This window comes from Grammomys surdaster, unplaced genomic scaffold (assembly GCF_004785775.1).
Source record: "Grammomys surdaster isolate TR1022 unplaced genomic scaffold, NIH_TR_1.0 126546, whole genome shotgun sequence".
NCBI lineage: Eukaryota > Metazoa > Chordata > Mammalia > Rodentia > Muridae > Grammomys > Grammomys surdaster.
The window spans coordinates 7,575,829-7,594,616 of record NW_021621338.1 but is presented as its reverse complement, the minus strand read 5'-3'; positions in this window follow the sequence as shown (position 1 = coordinate 7,594,616).

The following is an 18,788-nucleotide window of genomic DNA, read 5'->3' as shown; positions in this document are numbered from 1 at the left end:
GAAAAAGGGCCTCCAGAATTGTATAAGCTTCAGACCTATGAGCTCTGGGTTGGCTGAAGTCAGTACCTCACCCCCGCACTCTGATAATAGATATAAAAGACCCTAATGGGTTTGCCCTTTACAGCTGCCTCAGTCTCCTGAAAACCAAATCTGCTTATTATTAAGTCTGCAAATGCACCGTTGATGGATTGTAATGACTCTAAAGGAATCTGTGTGGCCAGAAAGATAAATAATACATTGTTTAAAGGGTTTTGAACTCTTACAATGTTTTGGAAGATGCCATTTGTTAGAAATGAAGGAAATTAGGAGGAAGGCTACATCATGGTCAAAGAGAAAAATGCATAAACAACTAATTGTGACTAAGCATGCTGGATGAAAGGTGATTTATTTCTGACTTCTGTCCTAGGGAAATATTACAAAATCATCCTCATCTATAAAGTCAGTTGAGCAGATCCCACATCACAGAGCTTGTCTGTCATGTCCTCCCTCAGGACCTTTGTCTCCTTTCTTGCAAGGTCATGATAACCTTTGAGGTGGTGCATCGTTTTCCAGAGAAGATGTAAAGAGTTTAGAAAGGGAGTTGCCCAGTCTCTCTTGTTGCCAATCCATCCAGGTCTCTGCCTGCTGAATCTCACTTCCAGCATAGAACAGATACAAAAGGGATGATCCTTTTCCCTCAGATCTGCCTCACCTTGAATCATCTTGGAACTTACCATCCAGTCTCTAAACGCTATTTGTTTGAAATTCCCTACTCTTGGTGTCTTTAGTCATAAGGTTTACTAAAGATAATAGTCGCTGTCTATAAATGTTTGGTATACACTGGTTTATACAACATTGAACTAATTTTTTACATCTGTGCCACATTGCTTCCCAGAGCCTTTAATAACCACTTTACATGCAGGCTATGGACTGGGGTTTGGAATGTTTCCCAGCTTGTTAAATCAAAACCCCCTTGTTTTAAGGAATTAACTTTTTGAGAAACCGTAACTTTGGGAAATGCTGCTTTGGACCACAGTAACATGAGGTAAGGGGATATAAATGCTTTTTATAACATAAAAAGTAAGCAAGTGATGTGATATTATGATAATAACTGTCATTGTTATTAGCAAGAGCATGATTGTAAAGCAACCGTTGTCTCATCTTGTCTACTGGGTCCACTGAAGCTTTCAGTGTAAATTTCCACTACAATAATTTTATTTTACAACAAAATTGAGGAAAAAACATTCTGCAGACTTCTACTGTAAGCTCTTGTCTGCTGCCTTGGGAGATTTCATTATGTTTTTTGAGAGTCCACTGCATTTATTAAAGGATGTATACTGTCAAAGCAATCACCATCAAAACCCCAAGGATCTAAATATATTTTTCACAGAAACAGAAAATCTCATCATGAAATCCCAAGAGTCAACAGATAGCCTAAGCAATTTTGGGAAAGTACAGATGGAAAGGACTAGTTAGTATTCAGGAATTATTTCTGAATCCAAACCATATTCCAGAGCTACAGAGATCAAAAGGGTGTGGTACTTGGACAGAGGCATAGCTTGGTGGGAGGATGTTTGTCTTTCATGATAAAAGCTCTCAGGTCAATCCTCAAAAGGTGGTATTGTCACAAAGACAAACTAATAAATTAAGACAGTGCTATGCAGTATCCAAAAATAAACTCCCACATATATAAATGTAAACAAGTCACCTTTGACAAGGATGCCAAGACCCTTAGTGGACAAATGAAAATTCTTCAACAAATACTATTTGGGGGAAAAGTAGACATCCATGTGTATTAGAATGAATCTGAGGGGCCAGAGAGATGGCTCTGAGGTTTAAGAGCACTGCTTGCTCTTGCAGAAGGACCTGAGTTCAGGTCCTAGGACCTCCATGGTGGTTTGCAACCCATAACTACAGTTTCAGGGGAGCTAATGCCCTCTTGTGACCTCTGAGGGAACCAAACATGCACATGGCATACAGACATCCATGCATGCAAAGTAGTCAGACACAGAAAATAAAATAAACACAGCTAAAATGTTTTAAAGAATGGAGCTGTCCTCGTACATGACATTGATCTTGGCAATTTCTTAGATATGACAATAAGACAAAGTTAATTTAAATTTTATGTGACTCATAGGGAATCAAAGAAAGACAAGCTGTCCATAGCTTAAAATAGTCTTAATTTAAAATTCACTTTCCTTTCGTGTTTTGTAGTTGGTGATCATACACACACATGAAGGACTTGCATGGCTGTAACAAGCAGTGGAGGGTTTTGCTACTTAGATCTTTGGAAAATAGCTCGACTATCCCACAGTCCATGAAAACCTGCAGAACCTCTTTGTTTAGTCAACTCCCACGTGTTTTTATCTTTACATTTTTGGAACGATTTGGGCAGTAAAAAGCCTCTCAGACCATGGAGAGAAAAGTAACAGATCTTTAAAGCCACTGCACACTGAGCTCCTGCTTTCCCCTTCTTCTTGTACAGCATTGATATTCTCCTCTATTCCCTCTTTGTTTTCTTCGAGGCCCTCATTCCTGGATCGAGGGCAATGACATCACCATCTGAGAGTTCAGGGCAGAGCTCTGACTCAGGCTGGGCAGCGCCTTAGGGGTAACCTTCTTGAGACAACTACATGGTCAGCTCAGTACATGTCTTTCTCCTTCTCCTTCCCTCTGGATGGCATCTGGGATTCAGGGATGCACCAATGGAGATAAGGCTCCATCTGGCCTCTGCTCTGCCGAGCCTCATCACAATTGTCTCCATGTGGTCCTGATGAGGCTCTCCATGACTTCTGGTTCTTGGGTTCATCCATATGATCTTCTAGATACCCTCTGACACTTCTGCTTTCCATTTGGTGCTCAAGATGGTTGGTATATCCTGCTAGCATGCTTCATAAAAACAGGAGCCTGCACCCTCAGTCATGGAATGTGCTGTGTCTCGCTCCTTTTACCTGGACCTTCCTGGCCTCTGGGACAACTCCTTGTTCTTGGAATTTCTGAACTGCACCATCTCTAAAGAGGTGAAGTCAGCCCAGGATACAGTAAAACCCCAGCTTTATAAACTGGAGGTCACATCCCTACATGGGATTATAAAATTGAATGTGGGGGTTGGAAAAAATGGCAATGTTAAAATGGTTTGGGACAGGCAGAAAAAAAATGTTCAAATCAAGTATGATGAAGTAGAAGTGTCTCATGTTACATCAGAACATACAACATGAGCACTTTGAATTGCACATGCTGCCACACGATGCAACACAAGAAAAGTACCCGAAACACCTCAACTGATGCATGCCTATCCAATATTATGAGTTTTGTCTCTACTGTGCATACTGTGGTTTCTGCTAAAGAGACACATGATGATTTAATTATGGAAAAGGAAGATTTAATATTTTCCTACCACCATTCTTTACCATGTAAGCATTCAATTAGTATATTTTTAGATTGTTTTATATTGAAATTTTTATTTTGAAATCTGCTGTTTGTGTTTCTAATAGGTTTCCTGGGTTTGATGGGTGTAGTGGTACACTCCATTAATCCCAGCACTGGAGAGGCAGAGTCAGGTGGATATCTGAGCTTGAGGCTAATCTGGTCTACAGAATTAGTTCCAGGACAGCAAAGGATACACATAAAACCCTATCTTGAAACCTCTCCCCCCAAAGAATCCATTAAATGGGGCCTGGAGAGATGGCTTAATGGTTAAGGGCACTGGCTGCTCTTGCAGAGGACCCAGCATCCATATGACAACCATCTGTAACTCCGATTCCAGGAGAACTAGTGCTCTCTTTAGACCTCTACAGAAAACAGATGCAAGGCACACATGCATGTACACAAACATGCATGTAGGCAAGACATCCATACATAAATTTATCTTTATTTAAAAATTTTAATGTATGTTTTTCTGGCAAATGTGTCTCTCTCTATATATGTATATGTATATGTGTATGTGCATATGTATATATGCGTGTGTGTGTGCTGCTCTCACAAACCAGAAGATGGTGTCAAGGATTGGAGATACAGATGATTGTGAGCTACCATGCTGGTGCTGGGATTTGAACCTGAGTCTCTTAGCCAGAGCAGCAAGTGCTATAAACTGCTGCTGAGTCATCTCTACAGACACAAAATGAAATAAAATTTTCAAAAAATTTAATGAGTTTTGGCATTGGATGAAGGATGACTTTCCAACAGTTTTTGAAATGGTCCTAAATATGTTTCTTTGATTTTGTATTACGTATGATGGCCTCAGCATTATGATGCAATCAAGTAGTAATCAAGGGGGGGGGAATCAATGGAAGTTGCTCTCTTCCCTGAAATAGCTAATATTTAACTAAACTTTAATTCTTTACCCAAAACTAAACAAACATTAATATCATTAATATGAGAATTTTCTTTTGACTTTAATGAATGGCACACCAGATAATTGGTTTTTTTTGGGTTTGTTTGTTTGTTTGTTTTTTTGGGTTTTTGAGACAGGGTTTCTCTGTGTAGCCCTGGCTGTCCTGGAACTCACTCTGTAGACCAGGCTGGCCTTGAACTCAGAAATCTGCCTGTCTCTGCCTCCCAAGTGCTGGGATTAAAGGCGTGTGCCACCACTGCCCAGCCAGATAATTGTTTTAAAAGGTAATTCTTTATAATTTATTATTGGTTAATAATTGGTTGGTTCCTATTCCTATTTTGTACATCTGTGTACCCAGCATTATGTAAAATTTCTTGGGCAAAATGGCCGGGAGAAGTTATAAATGGCACTTTCATAAGAAGCTCTAGTCTGAACAGAGGCAGGCAAAGCAGTGACCCAGTGCTGGGATGTATTTATTGAATAAGTGATAAAATTGACCTGACCTGTCCTGTCTCTACTAAGAACTTATTGAAACAAAATGAAAAATAATCAATAGGAAAAGAAATGTTCTCAGCACTCACATGTACTTAAAAAAAAGAAAAAATACTCGCTTTACATAAAACAGTATTTCTTCACAAACTTGAATGTTAACAAATTGAAGGGTTTTTAAATAAATTAATTTAATTTTTAAATAAATAAATATATTTTACAATAGATTAAAACTCAAATGTCAAAGAAAGCCATGAGAGGTACAGCACACCTTAAATCCCCTCACATATCCCTAGAGCCTGAGGGAGATGAAGCTACTGGGGCTCTAACTCCTAATCCCCCCTCTAGAGACTCACTTTCTCCAGCTAGGCCCCACTCACACAGCTATTCCTAAAACAGCATTATGAACTGGGGACCAAGAGTTGGGGTACATGAGCCCTCGATGCACAGCAGAGATTCTGTCCTTTGAAGGAATCACCCTCACCACATAGTAAGCCTTGCCAGCTTCACCTCAGATGGCTTACAGGATCCAAGCAAACTCATCCTTTCTCTGGTCTCTCTGTCCTAGGCACCAGCCTCATTGGTTCATCACTAATAGTGGGACAGACAGACAATGGTCCCTCTCCCTTTTCTGTGTAGATGGGTAGTATGGCCTCACACATGCTAGACTGATGGTGAGCAATTTCTCTATTCTTCTTTTTACATTTTATTTTGAAACAGAGTCTCAGTTTCAGTTTGATCTTGAACTTGTCATCCCTCCGCTTCTGCCTCCCAAGCAGCGGAGTGTTCTAGTTTGCTTTTCTGCTGCTGTGATAAACCACTCTGACCAAAACCAACTTGGGGGACGAAAGGGTTTACTTGGTTTATACTTCCAGGTCACAGTCGGTCATCGAGGGAGTCAGGGTGGGAACTTGAGCAGGAGCTGAAGCAGAAACCAGAGAAGGATGCTGTTCAGTAGCTTGCTCAGCTAGCTTTCTTTAAAGGTCCAGACTCACCTGCCTGGGGTCTTAATTAGGGTTTTTATTGCTGGGGAAAAACACCATGGCCAAAAAGAAAGTTGGGGAGAAAAGGATTTATTTGACTTATACTTCCATATCACTGTTCATTATTGAAGGACTTCAAGACAGGAACTCAAACAGAACCTGGAGACAGGAGCCTATGCAGAAGACATGGAGGGGTGCTGCTTACTGGGTTGCTTCCTATGGCTTGTTCAGCCTGCTTTCTCATAGAACCCAGGACCAGCTCAGGGATGGCACCATCACAATGGGCCTTCCCCCATTTATCACTAATTGAGAAAATACCTTATAGCTGGATCTCATGGAGGCAGTTCTTCAACTGAGGCTACTTCCTCTCTGATGGTGCTTATGTCAAGTTGACACACAAAACCAGTCAGTACCACACACACACACATACACACATACACACATACACACATACACGCACACGCACATATATAAAGGAAGCTCTTGCTTTCTTTCTGCCTCGTCTTCTGTGGTGTTTCTTGAGTGGAGCAGACAGTGCTGTTGATACAGATGTTCCATTGAAGGCTGAGCACTGCACAGTCTCTTATTCTCAGTACTTGGGGCAGCTATGAGTCTCCACATTAACGGCACCCACTGCAGAGAGAGGCTCCTCTGGCCAAGGCTGAGGATAACCCACTGAAGTTTTCTCCACAGCGCTTCCACTCCCAGCTGCATGCACAGTCCCCCATTTGTTTAATATCTGACAATTATATGTGCCAGAAGCTCTAACAGGACAAACTTGGAGTCATTGTGGTTCACTGTACTCATGTATCCCCAACTGCAGCATACTGTCTGGCAGACCACGGACACCATGAATAGTATAATTATGAATAAGCCTAATTAGACTGAAGGAGAATGCATCTGTTATTATCATTACCACGTAAGCACACACACCTGTGAAAATACATGTCACTATGGCAATGACGTGCTGATTGAGGTACATGGGAGGTTTACTGTTTCTCTTTCTGAAGACTCTGAATACTGCTCATTGGTAGAGGAACTGACGAGCCTGTGTGAGGCCCCAGGTTCATCCCTCAGTACTGCAAAAATAAGATGACACTCTTTCCTTAATGTTCTTTAAGGTAGTTGTCTAACTTCTATACATATTTGGAAATTAATATTTTTCCATCTTATAGCAAACCATGTGATGTCCCAAATGTAATAAATTCTAAAGGAAATCGGATGGAAAGTTTTCAGGTTTGCTGGGTCTTCTTTCAAGTAGTAATACAAATACAAGTGAAAAGCTGCGTCTCCATATGATACACTCTCTCTCTTTCTCCCCTCTCATGTGTATGGGTGAGTTTCTCTCTCTCTCTCTCTCTCTCTCTCTCTCTCTCTCTCTCTCTCTCTCGTGTATGAGTGATTTGCCTGCATGTATGTCTGTGCACCACATGCATGCTTAGTACCTATGGAAGCAGGAAGGAGGCATTAGATCCCTAGAACTGGACTTATAGACAGTTGCTCACAGCCTGATGTGGAGGCTGGGAACCAAACCTAGGTCCTCTGCAAGAACAGCAAGTAAGCTATCTTTCCAGCTTCCATCTGACATTCTTAAGAAGTTCAGTAGTTTATGCTTGTACAAATTGTCCATATTTTTAAAAAATAAACTATCGAACATTGCATTGTACCCCTCCTATGTTTAGATAAATGTCTCCCCAACAGCCCATGTGTTAGAATCCTTTTAGAAGGTGGTGTGACCTTTAGGAAGTGGGATCTAGTAGTCTGGTTAAGTCTTAAGAGCAGGTCTGTGAGAATGAACACTGGGCTTGAGCCCATTGGCTTCCTTTTTGCCTCCTGACTGCCATGAGGTGAATAATTCCTGAGTCACAATATACTGCTCAAAACAGGTTCAAAAGCACTGGGGCCAGCTGACCCAAACTTTTCTACACTGAAACCAAGGCAAACCTTTCTCCTTTATAATTTGATTATCTCAGGAGTTTTGTTATAGTCATGCAAAGCTAACAAACACAATTCCAGCAATGTATATGATGAAAATTAAATTTATATTTTAGAATAGTTTAGATTTACAAAAACTTGTAAAGATTCTTAGTGTTCTCAAAATCACCATACCTAGTTTCCTGTTATTCATACCTTACTTAATATTACATTATTATTTTCCATTTATTATAAAGGACCCAGTATTGATACATTATTGCTCACTAAAGTCGACTCTTTGTTTAAATTTCCTTAGTTTATCCCCACTGCCGTTTTCCCTAGAGTCTCCTCTAGGATATTCACAGCACAGTTGGCTACCCTGTTTCCTTGGACTCTTCCATCGAATTCTTGGTTCCTTGAGGCCAGGCGTTCTCACCAGTTCCAACGTCTTCTGAAACAGGACCTCAATAAATGTTGAATTTAATCGACCTGGTTTCTATTTTAAAATGTCAACTATTTGATGGAATACTTGCTTCTGAGTAGCATTATCTGGCTGGACATCTATCCTTCCAATACAAGCAGTGAGATTTCACTTGGCCCTGAGGTTTCAGGAAGGGCTTCGTTTATTACAGCTGGCAGATCTGTGGTACAAGCCTAACTCCATAGGAAAAGACTGTCTTGCAGCTGCAATACCTACCACCTGTGTCTCCGCTTTGGCTGCCAGAAGAACTGGGTGAAAGCTGCTGCATTGCTTTTGACTGCTCCACCTTGAGCTATGTCCTGTGGACACTCTGAGGCCTCTCTCACAGGCATCTGTGGGGAACCCTAGATGAGCTACAGGACCCCCCAACATAAACAATAATGAATGCTACCAGTGACTGGGACTCATTGTTTTATATAACATGTACAACATACCCAAATTCTTACAGTGTGCAATATTATGCAGTAAATAATTTAATCCCAATTTTAGTTTCAAAAACCAAGGCACAGAAAAGGTAGCTTGCAAATATGCCAAGGGTGAGAAACAGACCTAGAATCTGGACTCAGAACAGCTGAAGCACATGTTCTGAGATTGTACATCCCCTATTGTTGGTTCTCAACCTTCCTGATGCTGCAACCCTTTAATACAGCTCCTCACGTTGTGCTGACACCCAACTATAAAATTAGTTCCTTGCTATCTCATAGCTGTAATTTTGCTACTGTTATGTATCCTAATGTAAATAAATATCTGATATGCAAGATATCTAATACGTGACTCTCCCAAAGGGGTTTCAACCCACAGGTTGAAAACAGCTTCCTTTGTCAAGACAGAGGCTTGTGAAACTAGAATATTCATTATGGGGTCAAAGAAGGGACCATAGAAAAGAATCTCTAATCTCCTGCCTTCACTTCCCAAATGCTTGGATTACAGGCTTTTGCTATTGTGCCCAATTTCCCAACTTCTGGGGATGCCATTGGGGTTGTGCGTCAGTGCTCTCCCAGTTGACCAATCAAGCTGCAACCCCGTCTAGCTCTTGTTGGCTCTTCCTAGGTCTCTTTCTGTTCTCTCCCTTTACCCCTTCCCGTCATGGGGGTTTGGTGTTTGTTTCAGCTATTTCCCATGGCACCTTATGATCTTCAGAGATGGGGCAGAAGGTACAGTGTTTCTACGTCTGGAAGAAGGAGGAAGAGGAGGAGGAGAAGGGGGAGAGAAGAGAAAGAAATCTTACAAAGCCTTCTTTCTCAAGCAGGGAGATGAGTGGACTTTTTCCTCTTCATGGAGCAGGGGAGGGGGCACCTGGAAAGACAGGGGAAGGAGAGGTTAAGAATTCTGAATATCACCGCGCTCAGGCTGTACCCAAACCCTCCTGTACCTTACTGTACTGAGCTTGTCTCTTTGGACTTCTATTCCGTAAATCTTGGAGTTTTCATTAGGCAGAGAGTTTTGTGCTCGCTGTATCCGGATGATTAAAGTTAAAGTGGGCACGTGAAGGAAGGAGGTGGGCGAGGCTAGCAGCTGGGTTTAAACTGGGCTTTTCAGTGTGTGAAGTTCCTTGCCAACGACTTTCTCTCCCTTCTGCCTCTGTGACTGCCTGGTACTAGAAACAGCTGCACCTTAGTGGTCATCGCCAGGAAAACAGCTGGACTCTGCTCCCAGTCTGTCTTCTCTCCTTAAACCCAGGAAGCAACATTTCCGAGGATTTCTTCCAGTTCCCAATTTTCCTCCAAATAGCGAAGGGAAAAAAAAAATGCCCTTCTCTGTTTCCACTTTGAGATGAGCCCTGCACCGCCGCCTGGGCCCTGCTAATAAAAGCGCAAAGCTTAAATGGCTTGGGGATTATTGGCTTTCGCCCTTGGACTGAGACATGAGATCACGATTTTCAGTCAGGGAAGGAAACGCCTCTGCCAGGCTGCCGAGGCAGCCGCTTCCCCTCCCTGCGCGGGTCCTGCATTACATCACGGTGAGCTCTTGCTGGTAGGGGGAGAGGAGACTTCTCCTGGGACCTAGCCCCAGACAGGGAAGGAGAAATCAGATAAAAAGGAGGGGTTAGAGGGGTGATGTTGAGGAAGTGGGAAAAAGAAAAAGCGGGTCCCAGTAGCACACCATCTTTAGAGGCTGTGTGTACAGGCAAAACGCAACAGCCTAAAGCAGCTGCACCCCTGAATGCGTTCCTGCAACACCTCCAAGCCCACTTGAACCCCAGTTTTAACTCCAACATAAACTGATACAGAAGGCTGTCAGGATATCTAGGCAGAGAGGATTAAGGGTGCCTCAGTCAGGTCCCCTGGACTTGGAAGGACTAAGAGCATCCGCACTGGGGTGGGGTGGGGTGGGTGGACCAGAGAGCCGGGCGGGGGCGCAGCAGCCAGCGGTTACCTCCCCTGCCAGGCGACAGCAGTCAGAGGGGGGAGGCAGAAGCGCCTCCTCCCCGCCCTGAGCCCGGGCGGCAGCTCTGGGGGAGGACGGTGCCTCACCTAGCCCCCGATGAGGGGCGTATCATGCCATGGCAGCGCCTGCGAACGACAGCGGCGGCAGCACCCAGAGCAGAAGCAGCAGCCCCGGGAACCGAGACGGAATTAGGGGTACTGCGGCTGGAGCTCGCGACGACGGGGATACGGGAGTCCGGGACGCCGCGGCGACCGCCCCCAGCCTCCCTCCGCTCGAGGACTACGAGTGCAAAATCTGCTACAACTACTTCGACGCGGATCGGCGCGCCCCCAAGCTGCTGGCATGCCTGCACACCTTCTGCCAGGAGTGCTTGAGCCAGCTGCAGCTCCGCGCCGCCGCCGCCTCCAGTGCGGTCCCGGAGCGCGCACCGCGCCCGCCACCCTGGCACGGCCCGCCCGGCGCCATCGCGTGCCCGGTGTGCCGCCACCGCACACCGCTGCCGGACAGCCGCGTGCACGGCCTGCCCAACAACACCAAGCTCGCCGAGGCCTTCCCGCTGGCTCTACGCGCCGCACAGGATCCGCTGCCCCAGGACCGCCTCCCGCCGCTGGCCTCCCGCCGCCCCGCGCCCACCGCAGCTCCGCCGCCAGTCCCCGCCCCGCAGCCGCCGCAGCCGGAGCCACCACCCGCTGAGGACGCCGCCCCCGGACATCAGGGCCGCCCAGGTCTCCGTGCCCCGGGCGCCTACGAGAGCTGTCAGAACTGCAAGCGGGCGGCGCTCACCGCCGGCTGCGTGTGCGTGGTCTTCTCGTTCCTCTCCATGGTGGTGCTGCTGTTCACCGGTCTCATCTTCGTCAATCACTACGGTGGCGGCAGCGGCGGCGGCGGCGGCGGCGGGGGTGGGGGATCCCCAAGCAGCGGTTCGTCCCCCGGCCCCGCCCCAGCTACCGGATCGCCCTCGCCCTCACCCGTGGGACCCATCTGCCTGTCGGTGGCTAGCATCCTGGCGCTCTTCTCCGTGGTGGTCACCTGGATCATCTGCTGGCTCAAGTATCGGCCCGAGGGGTCGGCCGCGGGCTCCGCAGGAAGCGGAGGCAGTGGCTCGAGGGCGCGGGCCGCCGCTGCTCTGGGTAGCGCCCGGAGGAGCGATACATAGCGGGAAGGCACACCCGGCTCCCAGGCCATCGCCTACCCTCAGCGTCCCTACAGGACCCGCTTTGGACTCAGTGAGCTGGGGTTTCTCCCCGATTCGTTTGTGACCACGGACCACCGAATCACTGCGGAGCCTCAATTTCCCCCCTCTTGATCTTTCTGTTCCCTACTTCCTTTACTTTGGGTGGGAGGGAAACAGAAGAGAAAGGGATGCTGGTGTGTGTGGCATCCCCTTTACACAAACCTCTGCTTTATGCATCACTCCCACCCTGACCAAAGTGTGTGGCTGTTCCTTCCCCAAAGTCTGAGGATGTTCAGAATGCTGATTCCTGATGCCCAGGACTTGGGCGCTAGTTTAGGGGTACTGCACTTGCTTGCTTGTCCACAACAGTTGTGAATGGACTTGAATCTCCTAAAGGAAAGATCCAAATGATCTTCCCGCGTCTCAGAGATCCCGGGAGGACAGAGATCCAGAGTCAGGATCCAAGCGCCTAGAGTTGAGCGTCAGGCTAGACCTTGCCCCAGCCGGCGTCTGCACCGAGCTGGGCAGGTGCTCAGCGCGCTTGCGCGTTCAGGGCTGTTTCTGGTCTCCCTCTAGCGCGCACTCTTTGGTGATCCGCTGCTTGTGGCTGGAGCCGAGCCCAGAAGTCCCATCTCCTGGAGACTTGCGGTTGTTTTATTCACAGTGTTACTGCCAGGCAGTCATTTTCATCTTCTGTAACCGGACTCGACTCAGGGAGCTTAAAGAGGCTGACCTCCCTTCTCTCAAAACTGACTGACTGTTGCCCCCACCTGGAAGACACTGAAAGCTATTTATTTATTCAGAATATAAACTATAAGCTTCCCCTTTTCTCGTGACACCCCCCATTTCACTAAAAAATAATTTATTTTTGAATATATAAATCTGGAAGTTTTGCACATTATAAGATCTCCAGAAGTTGTTTTGAGTGGTGTCCTTTCTCTCTTACCTCTGATCCAAACACATTTCAAAATAAGCAGAAAACCACGGTGTGTTAGTAATTCAAGATTTTATACTGTGAAACAATAACTTTCAACTATATGAAAACACATATAATAACGCCCAAAGAGAAAATGAAAAGTGTCTCTGCCTCTGGTTATCGAGATAATGTACATTTAGCATATTTTGAGTTTAACTTTCTGTTGCCATGGAATCACTGGAATGTCAACACTAAATGGGAAAAAAATACACATATCGATCTGATTTTGACACTAAAGGAATGATTTGTGAGTGTGTACTGCACATGGTGGAGTTGCCTTTTTAAAAGAAAATCATGGATCTAAAATGTATCTTGTGTGAAAACACATGTCTTATTTCACCTTTTGAAAGTTGGGAAAAGATAGTTTTCATGCTCAGAAAAGAAAAATCAGTGATGCCACTGGGGGTGTGCTGTTTTTCCTCATGTATTATGATGTCTGCATGATGCCTCTGTATTAACTGATCTCGAGTGAAGCATTTATGTCTATCATATGAGTGGGGTAATTTATTGGCCATCCATAAGTAGCATGGCTGCCATTTAGGAACCACAACATGGTGTGTTATATGTCTATGCTGTCTTAATAAAAACAGGAAGTGTTTATAGAAAATAAGACACACTGGGTTTTGGTTCATTTTTATTTCTTGGTGAAATCGCCCCCAGCTCTTTGCAGTCTTCCTTTTCCCTGGGTACATGTTCCCATCCAAGTCCCATCTGCAGATTTTGATTGAGGTTCAGACAGAAAACTCACACGTGAGAGTGTAGTTGGTTAAGATGGGCATTTTGTGTATTTCTGAGCTTTTTTTTTAAAAAAAGAAATTTTCCTATTTTTTATGTGTATGGGTGCATGTATGTCTGCCCTGGTGGAGACCGGAAGGAGGCCTTGAATACCCTGAAACTGGAGTTACAGACTAAGTGTGAGAAAGCATGGGGACCACCATTGGATTACTGGGCCGCTAACCCTGGTCTTTCAATGTTCTTAACCATTAAGCCTCATCTCTAGCTTCTGAGCTTTAATAAGACCCTCTGAAGACCTCTCCTGAAATGCCCCACCACCAACTATTAGAATATTCTGGAGAGAGAAGAGTTTAGTCCCCTGCAACAGGCACAAAACCTAGATCCTGACATCACACTGCTGTTGGTTTCTGTGATCTGTATCTTGTCCCAAATAACAGTCATATTTCAGAGTTGAGTTGTGACTTATATACTTCAAACATCTCATGCTGCTTTTATTTTTTTTCTGTTTTATTCACACTTTCCTTACCTCCTGTGCAGACATTCTGTTTACAATCACTGTGACCAAAATGCATCCACACACGTATATGTGTGTATATGCAGATGTATATACATGACATATGCACACTGGTAACAGAACTTGGCTTTGCAGATGTGGCCATTCGTACACAAACGTATGTTTGCTATTTCATTCCCTTCACCTGGCAGCCTAGAACTCTGCCTAGAGTCACTTGGAGACCAGCTGACTTCTTACAGCTTATTTATGATCCACAGAAGAGAACGAAGGAAGGAGGCTGAACGGTTTCTCATACAGGAGAAGTGCATTTCTCATACAGCAGAAGTGCATCTTGGAGTTGCCTCCGTCATAGTGAGAGACAGACACATTTTGCTTCTTTTGCGGACTGCAGGTGTAAATTTCTTGTGGAAATCGAGTTAGAATTGCTGGAAATCAAATCGATGCCATTCGTGGCTCAGCGCATAGAGAGATCTTCCACCTTGGCTGACTGACCTTGCTTTGGTTGCTAGTTTCTAACTTTCTTATCAAAAACAGAGAGGTCGGCAAAATGAGGTGATGAAAAATGCTTGCTCCCCTTCACTGAGGTGTGTGAGCCCTCTTCCATTTTGCAGATTTGATTTAACCAGTCACCCAGAATCCTTTGTTACTTTTATATTTATACATATGGTTTATCCACCCTTTCCTTACCTCCACTACAGAGATTGTAATTACTATAGCAAGAATACATCTCGACTGTATAAATGGATGTTTGTCTTTTTTGTTGTTTGTTTTGTAGTTGTTGTGTTGTTTTGGTTTTGAGACAGAGCTTCTTTTTATAGAAGCCCTGGCTATCCTGGACCTTGTTTTGTACACTAGGCTTGTTTCTAACTCACAGAAATCCACCTGCCTCTGCCTCCTGAGTGCTGGGATCAAAGGTGTGCACCACCATGCCTGTATCAGATGTGTCTTAAATATCTGCACTAGTAACATAACTTGGCTTCCGTTTATGGAAAGGCCTGGCATAGCAACACCTTAGACAAAGCAGGAGTTTGGAAAGCCATTATTGAAATAATATCTTCATTGTCTAGAGGGCTTCTGGGATGACAGGAAGTACCTTGTCATGGCAATTCTCTCCTTAGCATCTTAGAGGAGACTGAGTCAATCTTGGGTACAGATTCATCTTCAGAGTAGGAAGGTCCAGTAAAATTAAATCTAATCTGTCTTGCACAGCCTCTTGGAAACTTGAAAACCTCATGACTCCAGAGTTCAAGGACTGCAGGTTAGTGTAAATTTCAAGTGAAAGTATTTATCCTGATTGCTTGCTTGCCCCCTGAATGCTACCCGATATGAAAGCAAATTAGCACCTGGAGCCAGATGATTCGCTCTGAGGATTGCTTTTTTCTTATTTGGAAAGATCCTGTGAAATCATCTGACCTCTTGGGGCCTCAGGTTCTTTAACAGCAAATTTTGAGGGGAGCAACAGTAACAAGATGTTGGCAGGAAGACTTGTACTCATAGGCGTGCCAGCTAAAATGCCCTGGTTACTGCAGCTCTATGAGCCTGTGTTGTTGCTTTCATTCAAGGTTCTAATCTCACTTTTGCAGAGAGTTCTGCTATGTCTACTACCTGTCCCCAGGTACTGGACCACTATCTATCCTACCTGGCATTTAAAATTGCCCACAGAAGTCTTGTTTATTTTCGGTGTGTGTGTGGGAGGGCATCACTATTTGTACCTGATTGTTTTTCTGGTTCTCCCACAAAGCATAGGTGAGTTCTCAGCACAAACTAAGTTGACCGTTAAGTTGACAGAAGGAAAACACTGGAATAGATGTTGAACTTCCCCACCCACTCTGCTAGTCAGAACTCCTGAGGTCTGAGGGCTATGGAGTTGGGGGTGGTGATGGGGGGAGATGTTTTTTCTCTGCATTTTTAAGGATGGAAAAACTAAGGGCCAGGATTAGCACAGTTGGTACAAGGAAGGTGTATCTTTGATGCCCAGTATGCCTAAAACTCAGCATGACAGTAGATGGTACACTCCTGGAGTGCCAGCTCTGGGGAGGTGGAGGCACGAGGATCCAGAGTTCAAGTCATACTCCACTATATATGTAGTGTGGGCTACTTGAGACCCTGTCTAAAAACAAAACAAATAAATGCATGAGAAATGTATTTACAAAAAGGTGTGCGTGAGTCCTGAGTAAAAAACTGAAACCCCTCAGGGAAATTCATACTGCATATTCATCAACAGAACCACAGTAAAAAGATATTTGGCTTTTGTTTCTAAGCATATCTGCACTGTGACAGTTAGGATATGCTGGTGAGCATGTTTGTACCAAGCTTTCTACAACCAACTACACTTGACAGACGCCTTCCCCAGAGCACCGAGAATTAATTCTGTACATTTACCATTACTCTTTGTTTTATTAACCCATCAAGCCTGTTCACTAACCTGCTAATTTTATGGGTCTCAGCAGCTCACTATCTGATTAATTCTGTGAACTAACTCTCTCTCTCTCTCTCTCTCTCTCTCTCTCTCTTTCTCTCTCTCTCTCTCACACACACACACACACACACACAACTTAATTCCTAGTTGTTAATATCTGTATTTTTACATTTCTGCTTTCACGCAAAGACGAGTAAATTCAAATTGTTGGCATGCATTCTTGCTGAGTGTATACCTCTTTTTCTTCCTTTGAAGTCATGTTTCATTGTGGATATGGATAATGTTAGCATGTGGCTTAAGCGACTAGCTATTATTTGAGCAATCACTGTCTCAAAGATGAGTGTTAAAAGCAACTGCAGTCGACCTTAGTTTGAAGTTCTGTGGCTGGATCAAGTGCAGGGAAGATTTTCTCTGTCATTCGCTAGGTCTCTTGATTGTCTGTGTAAGATAAGCTTTATAAGTTTAGCCCATCGCGATTTCCTTCCATAAATTTTGATTCTGAAGTTTCTGTTCTCTTAAACAGATCTAAATTGTGCCAAAGAGAAGCAATTTTGTTTCCGTGATAAATTTGCAACCATTCCTGATCATAAGACATTTGGGGAAGTGAGTGTTTATAATCCAATCACCAAGAATATTCCTAGGAGCCTCGGAAGAATGAGCGCATTTCCTTTACAAAAACAGTTGTCTTTGCATGTAAAATTGGATTATCTTTGGTTTAGAAATGCCAATTTCCAGGGGGTCCCAGTGTGTGTGGGGGAGGGGCTGAAATGAGAAGGGGTGGAGAAGTCTTCCTAACCTATAATATTTCAAAACAGATGCCCCTCATAAACATGAGAAAGTGTCTAATCTTTGCAGAAAGACACGTATTTCAACTTCTATTTCAGAAAACATGGGGGATGTGGTCCCCTCCGTCCCCGAACAGTCTCCATCACATATACATTAATATTTCTATTGTGTGTTCGTTGACTAAACAATTTTTCAATTGGACTTGAGGAGTCGAGATGGTGTAGCCTCTGTCCTTACAGTCTGGGGGAAGATTTAAAACATCTAATGAGAATTAGAAACGTTTTGTCTGAGGGGAAACCCGGGAAGAGCACACACAGAGCTAATTTATCATGATGGGAGCCTTCGCGCAGCTACCGCACGCAGGTCCAGAGATACCTGGCCGGCTGGGACAAGTCTGCAGAAGCGCTGGCCCTCAGAGGCCTCAGTTGATTGGCCAGGGCGGGGAGGAGGCGGCGCAGTGGCTTTTCTAAAAGGCGCCCCAGGTGATTTTCTAAGCTGCTAAAATTGGGAGCCCTATATTTCACACCTTAATGAAACGCCACTGTCTCCCTAATCTCACTTTAATGAACTGGACCCCCCCCCCTTTTTTAAAGTAGAAATTCCTTAAAGGAACGGGGCAGTCCTTGGATTTCGGAAGTGGGTATACTTAACTTTGGAATTAAAGGAAAACTATTTTAACCACTGCTTTAGCTCTCCTTCAAGCGCGCGCTCGTGTCTGTGTGCTGTGATTATTGTAACCTGGGGCAGTGCCTTCTAAACTGAGGCTTTTCTGTGAACTTTCCCACCCCTGCTAAGGTATCTGTGACCTCAACCGAGGCAGAAGTTGGCGACCAGCCTGAACAACATAGTGAGATCCAATCTATAAACAAACAAACCAACAAACCAACAAACAAAGATTTGGGGCGATTTCTGAATAACCAGGAAAGTCTTGCGGCTAAGTGAACAGATCATATCTCTAACTACAGTGACCAGTGACAGCTTATGGCCAGGGACAGCTCCTGCTCTTCTCGTTCTGGGAACAGGTACAAATATTGGCTCCAGTTTTGAAGTCAGGGCTAGTTAATGTCTTAAAATAATTACTGGAAGAGTATTACGTTTCCTTATAAAGTTCCTCATGCATTTTAATTCCAAATTGTTGGAACCAGGTGTAAATAGATTTGTCCAGATTTACCTACTTTCAGTCATGTGAAGCGGACTAGCCTTGATTCCACCAACCCCCACCCTCCACCCCAGTTTGAATGCAGTTGTCTGCGGTGACTCCCTCACGGCTTTTGGGAGAACAAATAAAGGCCATCTCCGAGATCCACAGGCTGCTTCTGCTACTTTTGGAAAAACCTGCGGCAGCCATTGCATCGAGATTGCCGGGTGGGGGTGGGGGCTTCCCCTTAGAGACGGCGGGGAAGAAGGCGGTATCCTGGGGAGGGGTCGTCTTTATCATCTCACCAGTCTTCTAATCAGGACAGGATCCATGAACTACTAGGAGCGCAGGCTCGCATCTGCTAGGCACTTACTCCTAGCCCAGGTAAATATGCGTTTGAGATCCAGAAAGAGGGTACCAGAATAAGAAGAAAGAGAGAGAGAGAGAGAGAGAGAGAGAGAGAGAGAGAGAGAGAGAGA